Here is a 7,600-nt window from a genome sequence, read left to right on the forward strand (position 1 = left end):
TGTTTCACAGGCCATTGTTTGGAAAGATAATCAAAACCTTACTCATATGTCACTATTACCAAAAAATATTCTGTTGAACAACTCAAGTTCCTCTAGTCCAGGAGATACAAGGAGGCATAATATGTAGTCACTACCTTCAAGCATCATAAAAATCAGCTAATGAAATGAAATGATTGTTATTAATACTTATTAAACTCCGTATCAGGCATGGTGGTAAGAAATTTTATCCTCCTATGTCTTCCTCACAATGTATGAGATAGAGGTTGCAGTTTGTTTTGTTTTACAGACAAAGCTCTATGTTGGGGCTAATGGTCAGGGTAAGGCAGGGACAGAAAGTTTTAAAAATTGCCCATGGTCACAAATGGAACTGAGATTGAAATCAATAGTATATAATTCTAAAACTTGTGCACTTGAACACATCAGAATAGATAGAACAATGAAAAGCAGTATGTCTCATCCACATAATTGAGTGGATCCTCTGGGGTAACCCCATGCCCAAACTGTTAAGGGAAAGTCTTGAGCAAGATCAGAGATTTGCAATTATGGCCTGGTTATAACCTGAATTAATTAGGGTAAGTGTGTGTTAAGAGTGTAGACTGTGCCTCAGTCTAGAGCCAACAGATCAGATTAGCTGAGTAGTAGAGGAATGAGCAAGGACTCCTGAAAGGAGTCCCTGGATGGTGCAAATGGTTAGTAAATGGCTAATTGAGAGGTTGTAGGTTGAAGGCCCCTTGGAAGAAAGGACTGGTGATCTATTTCTGAAAAATCAGCCATTGAAACTCTATGGAGTACAGTTCTGCTGCAACACACATAGAGTTGCCATGAGTTGGAGCTGACTCACTGGCAACTGGTTTTTGGTACCAGAAAGTGCATCTTCATGAATTTTGAAATTTATAAGGTTGCAAGCAGTTCTACTATTCTGTCAGATGACTATGTCATTTTTTGGTGTGTGTGTGTGTGTGTGTGTGTTTAGCTGTTACTTCTTAGGCAGAAAAGATTCAGATTTAATAAGCAAGGGATTATAATACAGAACATCTTGAGACTCCTCCCTATGACTGTCTCCTTGCCTGTTAAAATATAAATGTTCAGAGTATATTGACATAGATCTTTAATTCTCATAGCACTTTACAATGCACACATTTCACATTCACAGCTTATTTCTTATCTTTATGACTTTCCAGAAAAACAACCAAACCTAAAGCCATTGAGTCGATTCCACTCCTAGTGACCCTTTCGGAAGAGTAGAACTGTTCCATATGGTTTCTAAGGCTACAAATATTTATGGAAGCAGACTGCCACATACGTCTTCCATGGAGTGGCTGGCACGTTCAAACCAAGGACCTTTTGGTTAACAGCAAAATGCTTTAACTACTGCACCACCAGAGCTCCTTTTCAGGGTGGGCATAATTTTCTCCATTTTTCAGCTGAGGCAATTAAGGCTCAGAGAGGTGAAGTGACTTGCCTAGCGCCATACAATTTATTAATGACAGACTTGTGATTCAGATTTTCAGCCCAGTGTTGTTTCAAGTCCACCATTCAAACCAAAACCAAACTAAATTCACTGCCATCGAGTCAATTCCAACTCATAGCAACCCCTATTGGATTTCCAAGGTTGTAAATCTTTATGAAAGCAGACTGCCTTATGTTTCTTCTATGGACCAGCTGGTGGGTTTGAACCACCCACCTTTTGCTTATCAGCCAAATACTTTAGCATTTGCATCACCAGAGCTCCTTACTCCACCATTCAGTTGACCTATTATAATAATTGGATATATTTTAACATTGTTTCGTATTTTACTAAGTACTAAGTACTTAAATCCACAACATGTTTATGAAATACATTTGCATTCTCAGATTGGCAAATCCAGAGACACAGTGTAGTACTGCAATTAAGTTTTAACCTCTAGGCTGAGAGACTTAGTTCTACCATTTGCTTCACTGTCTTAAATAAATTAACTAACTTGTATGAGCTTCAGTTTTCTTATCTGAGAAATCAACATAATGTTACCTATTTTAAGGGTGTCATGAGGAATAATCTATGGAAAATGTTTACAGCCTGGCACATAGAACAAACTCAACAAATGTCAGCTATTTGTAGTTATTAAAGTTAAGAGGTTAACAAAAGGAAGAAGACTGTTTCATTGTAATCCTAGTGCTCAGCACATAGGATGGGTTATGAATTGAACTGTGTCTCCCCAAAAGATAATGTTGAAGTCCTATCCCCTAGTACCTGTGGAGCTGACCTTGTTTGGAAATAGGGTCTTTGAAGATGCTGTCAGTTTACATGAGGTCATACTGGAGTACTATGAAGGCTAATTCAATATGAGAAGTACCTGTATAAAAGAAGAGAAAAAGAAAAAGATATATAGGGAAAATGTTCATGTGAAGATGGAAATTGAGATTGGAATGAGGCATCTGCAAGCCAATGGATGCCAAAGATCTCCAACCTTCACTAGGAGCTGGGAGAGACGTATGCAACAGAGTCTACCTCAGATTTCTCCAAAAGAATCAAGATGGCTAACATCTCTATTTTGGACTTCTAACCTCAAGAACTGTGAGAGGATAGATTATTACTCTTAGAAACCACCCAATTTGTAGTGCTTTGTTATGGCTGTCTTAGGAAACTAATACAGATGGCATAGCAAGAATTCAATATTTATTTGCTCAACTGAACAATAAAGGAATAAATGATAGATGTTAAAATAACTTTCCCAGGGTCATATAATTAATAAATAACAAAGTCAAGACCCAGCCTCCTACTGTATACCAAGTCCAATGTTCCTTATACTACATAGTCCTCCAGGCTTCCCAGCTGAACAACAAAGTAAGGGCAAGGGTTGATCTCACTGCATTGCAAGCACTGCCCAAGAAGGGTCCATGTTGGTGACTGAGGAACTATAAGCTGCTGCCTCTGAAGAAAATGCATTTTACCCAATCAGCCAAGCTAGGTTTTGTCCTTATCACACTGTCTCCCTCCTTGATGCTTTGGTGGCAGGAGCTGTACACATAGGTGTTGTATTCTCCTAAAACTACAGTGAGGTCCCTCAGATGTTCCCTTCTAATTTAAAGATGCCATCTCTGTCTGCACATCCCTGTGGTTCAGTAGTGGATTTGGAAGGTGCATAGCTAGCATGTTCCAACCAAAGCACAAAGGAAGAGTGGTTGTATAATTGTGATTGTGCTGTCACAAGAAGTTAGCAAATCCCTGTCCTTATCTACTAGCCCTTCAACCACCAACCCCTCCTCCTCTGCCCCTCCTTCTAGTACAGAATACACACAGTTGAACTAACCTAATGTCTTTTCAATCACCCCCAATAGGAAAACTGCAATTCTCCAAGCTCTCCAGTACATGCTTTGTGTAAAATCTGCATTGAATGGTAACCACTAATCAATGTTAATTTATTGATAGCTCAAGACTTAATTTCTTTGTAGCCAAGCTGAATCTTGCAACAAAAATTACAGTGCTCCTAACTCAATTTAAATGTGATCATTATTTGAGGGAGGGGAAAAAAAGAGAAGAAGAATATAAGATCAATGTGTATTTTAGAATGCAAGACACTTTCTAAAAAATAAAAAATCTTGTTTGTGAGCCACAATACTGAAATGTTAAAATTGATAGGGATCTTAGAAATAATCTGATTTAACCCCCTCAGTTTATAGTTGTGAAAATTGAGCCACAGTGAAATGAGGGACTTGTCCAGGACCTTGTATCATCTGTCTAGCCACGTCATCTTTTCAGCCTGCCTATCGCATATGTGTTTCTAAACAAATCCTAACATGCACACCAGGAAGCTCTAGTTAATACAATTCTCCAGTGGCCTGCTGGCAGGGTTAATAGAGTTGATTAAAAGATAACAAGGTGGCCCAGGAGTTGACCCTCTGCTGCCTCCAGAGAGAAATTGTACCCCCAAGAGATTTCAGGTGGAGGGGAATTTGCCAGCTCGGAGAGTGTGGGAAGAAACAAGAACTCAAGTCAGATGGTGAAGATTAGTGGTACATGATAAAGCTCCTCTATTAACTTAAGTGATTGGACATGCTCAATCAGGGATCCCAGCTCTATCAGTTTTAGATTATCAGTGATATCAGACACTTACATATGAAGCTGTCCTGGGCTCTCAATGTCAAATGCTTGGAGATAAGAATTAGAATTTCAACCACTTAAAATCCAGCCTTCTGTGGTTGTGAGATATTGGCAGAGGAGTTGGGAATACTGCCATGCTTAGACACACCACACACACATTCACAGTAGTAATGGTCATTCATATTAACTTCTGGAAACCATCATCAGAGTAAAGATGAACAAGACCTCTCAAAATGCTTTCTTCCTACTCTGTTCTGTTGAATTTTCTTCCAAGGTTAACCAACACAGGAATAGGAGAAGGAAAGATTCTAGTTGGAGCCAAATCAGTTAGATTAGAGTATCATAGAAATGTGGTCTCTGTTTGTTGAGAGTACTGATAAGCAACCTGGGCCTGCCTAGCCCTGGGATATCTGTTCAGAAGAAAATATCACACAGCTGTCCTCTATGTTGCCACTACTCTAAATGTTTGATATTAAGATTTTAGTGATAAAAATACAACATTAGTTTCCCCACACACACATTGGCACTGTTCTCTTCAATAACGTAGACAGTAGTATAAAAAACAAAACAATTGACTTCAAGTTGATTCTGACTCATGTTGACCCCATATTTGTCAGAGTAGAACTGTGGTCCATAGATGACAAATCAAATGCAAGTAGATCACCACCCATATCTTTCTTGTGAGGTGACTTTGAATGGACTCAAATTTTTAGCCTTTCAGTTACCAGCCAAAAGTGTTAACTTTTTGCTCTACACACAGGCTGCAGATAGTGGTATATAGCAGTAGAATAGCAGCAGAAACAACACCTAACTCTTATAGTGCCTTTATGTTGTCAAGCACTATAGAAATTGCCTTGCAGGTGCTCTTAAATTTGATTTTTTCTACCATGTAAGATACATTGACACAGTGGTGGGAATTATGGGTTCAAGCATAACTAGGATTGTGAGATTGGCACATGACTGGGTAGTGTGTTGTTCTGCTCTACGTAATAGGGTCATTATGAGTTGGAGCTGACTTGACAACATCTAACAACAACAACAACCATGTAACAGATAATGTTACTCCTCTAGCTTTACAGATTTTGAAACTGAGGTTAAGAAATAACCCTTAGGTCACTAGACAATGGAGCAAAGGCAGATTAGTTACTAGTGAGTCTATTTCCTGAGGTCTTGAGATTCAAGAAAGCTGTTTGCAATTATTATTAGTATTTCTTTTATTTCAAAACTATGTTATAAAATATTTCAAACAGAAACAAAGACTAGTACAATGAACCCCCATATGCCCATAACCTAGCTTCAAAAATTATCAACTAATGGCTAATCATTTCTTCTTTTATATTTCATTATTATTTTAAAAATCCGTTCACCCATATAAAACCTCTCAATTAATTATCCATCTGTTTTCTCTCTTTCACTTCTACTCCCATCACTGGTAACCAGCAAAGAAAATTTACTTCTCTATGTAAACCTTTCCTTGACTTTTTATAATAATGGAGTCATACAATATTTGTCCTTCTGTTGTTGACTTGTTTCACTCAGAATAATATCCTTTAAGTTCATCTACATTATGAGGTGATTCACTGATTCTTCATTAGTCTTTAATGTTGAATAGTACTCCATTGTGTGTATGTATCATAGTATGGTTATCCATTCATCTGTTGATGGGCACATAGGTTGTTTCCATCTCTTTGCTATTGTAAATAGTGCTACAATGAACATGGGTGTGCATATATCTATTCGTGTCTCAGATCTCACCCCTTTAGGATACATTACTAGATATGGATCAAATAGTATATCTGTTTCCAACTGTTTAAGGAAGTGTCATTATGTTTTTCACAGGGGTTGTGCCATTTTACAGTCCCACCAGCAGTATATGAGAGTTTCATTCTCTCCACACTCTTGCCTGTATTTGTTATTTTCTGCTTTTTTCAACTTCGCTATTATTGCTGGGGTGAGATGATGCTTGAATAATATCTTTTAGAAAGATCAGTACGAGGCCAACCCTATGAGGCAGAAGTTAAAGATGTTCCAAATGTCCAACTTTTCCAAACTCCCATGTCACTCCATCATCTATGACATCAACTCCTCCTCCCCTCAATAATCTCCCTCCCATCTTAGGGTTATGTAGTTCACTGTAATGTTTCACAGAACTCACAAACTTCCAAGGAAAAGTTGACATGGTGGTGGTGGAGGCTGGGAGGCTTGGAAGTTGGCAAATCCCAGGTCTGTGAGAAGATCTGGACTATTTTCCCAACTCACGTGGTTGCAAGGGTTGGTGAACCCAAATTGGCACATCAGATGATGGCTCCTATCTCAAGTCCAGAGGTGAGATGATGACAAATCAAATGTAGAACCTGAGCAAGAGAGCGTACTTTCCAAGAACATTCCTATATATACCTATAAACTCACAGAAGCTAAAGGTGGTGAATTGAGTCACATCCTCCAGCAGAGCAGGACTCAATATACCTCCCAACCTAAACAGGCATAAACAAAACAAAACAAAAAACCAAACTTACTGCCATTGAGTTGATTCAATTCATAGTGACCCCTCTTTGGGTTTCCAGGAGGCATCTCTATGGAAGATTGGGCAATCTACTTCCATAGAGCTATCTCCTGGGAAACTGAAGGAGGGGTTGCTATGAGTGATATTCGACATGATGGGAGTGAGGTTTTTTTTTTTTTTTTTTTTTTTCTATGGAATGCCTCTTTTAATAAGCAGCTTCTGGCACCCTAGTTGTTCTTTCAAGACATTACCTAAGTATAGGAATTATTTTTTTTTTTTTTTTTTTTTCTATGGAATTTTATAAAATCTCTCTGTATTGACTTTCTATAGTTTTACTGAATTAAGTGTGGACTTTTCTTTTTCTTTTTAAAAATATTATCTTGCTTTTGCTTCAGCATCTGTGGATTCTTATCTGTCACCAGTTTTTGAAAATTTTTCTGCTATATTTACTTCACATTTTCTTCTTTATTTTCTCTATTCTTCCCTTATGGCATTAGATTTGGTTATATTACATTGAAATTTCATATACCTTCAAGTTCTTATATGTACTAGTACCTGGGTCATTTCTTTTTCTTTACCTTTTAATTAACACATTCTCTTTTTTGCTATATCTACTCTGGTATTCAACACAGTAGCCCTCTCCCAGCCACCCAGAGAAAAGTAACATATTTCCTTTCCAATTGTTATTTTTTTTTTTTTTTTCCCAAATGTGTCATATAGTTTTGGCCATATCATTTACTCACATTTGTAATTCTTTGTTCTTCTTTAAACATTTCCTATATAATTATTTATATTCTGTATCTGACAATTTGATATCCTCATTGTTGGGAAGAAAGGATCTGATATTGTGTGATTTTCGTAGTCTCTCTAATGCTAATTTTTCTTACAGTGTTTGGTCACTTTATTTTTTATGATTTTTGTAACCAGTGGCAGTCCTGGGAGCCCACTTTGGTAATGTTTTCTCACAGAGAGCATTTGTACATCTTCTGCCAGAGACCAGGAGCCCTGGTGGTGCA

General features: G+C 37.8%; 1 pseudogene; it reads left to right on the forward strand.

Moving 5' to 3' along the window:
- Window positions 1-308: 308 nt before the first annotated feature.
- Window positions 309-7,600, forward strand: part of LOC103201700 — a 27,989-nt pseudogene continuing 20,697 nt past the window's right edge.

This window comes from Orycteropus afer, unplaced genomic scaffold (assembly GCF_000298275.1).
Source record: "Orycteropus afer afer isolate SDZICR_OR568_19922 unplaced genomic scaffold, OryAfe1.0 scaffold00160, whole genome shotgun sequence".
Classification (NCBI taxonomy): Eukaryota; Metazoa; Chordata; class Mammalia; order Tubulidentata; family Orycteropodidae; genus Orycteropus; species Orycteropus afer.